Here is a 655-nt window from a genome sequence, read left to right as displayed (position 1 = left end):
GCTGGCTTTATTTCACCTTGGTTCATAAATTTGCATTTGGATAAGGTTTGTTTACTGATAGAGCATAGGGCAGAAAATATTTTATTTCCCACTTACTTTATTTATTTATTTTTATTTTTTTTATTTTCTCCCATTCTGAAGGCTGCCTTTTCACCTTGCTAATAGTTTCCTTTGTTGTGCAGAAGATTTTAAGTTTAATTAGGTCCCATTTGTTTATTTTTGCTTTTATTTCCAATATTCTGGGAGGTGGGTCATAGAGGATCCTGCTGTGATGTATGTCGGAGAGTGTTTTGCCTATGTTCTCCTCTAGGAGTTTTATTATTTTGTTATTTACTTTAAAAAATATATATATATCTTTTCTTTCTACTGAAGTATAGTTGATTTACCATGTTAGTTTCAGGCATACAGCAAAGCAATTCAGTTATCATCTATCTATCTTTTTTTTTAAAGATTCTTTTCCCTTATAGGTTATTACAAATTACTGAGTAAAGTTCCCTGTGCTACATAGTAGGTCCTTGTTGGTTTTCTGTATTATATATAGCAGTATATTTATGTTAATCCCAAATTCCTAAATTATGCACCACCACCCCCTTTCTCTCTTTGGTCTGTTAGGTCTGTTTATGTTTTGTATAGTTCATTTGTATCTTTTTTTTTT

The 655-nt window shown here is 31.0% G+C and overlaps 1 protein-coding gene across 1 annotated transcript in view; it reads left to right on the top strand.

Moving 5' to 3' along the window:
* ZFP37 (ZFP37 zinc finger protein) overlaps positions 1–655 on the top strand; it is a 19,492-nt gene that overhangs the window by 7,024 nt on the left and 11,813 nt on the right. The window lies entirely within an intron of this gene.

The sequence above is a fragment of the Bison bison genome, unplaced genomic scaffold (assembly GCF_000754665.1).
Source record: "Bison bison bison isolate TAMUID 2011002044 unplaced genomic scaffold, Bison_UMD1.0 scf7180017864183, whole genome shotgun sequence".
Classification (NCBI taxonomy): Eukaryota; Metazoa; Chordata; class Mammalia; order Artiodactyla; family Bovidae; genus Bison; species Bison bison.
This window is presented reverse-complemented; position numbering and strand designations above follow the sequence as displayed.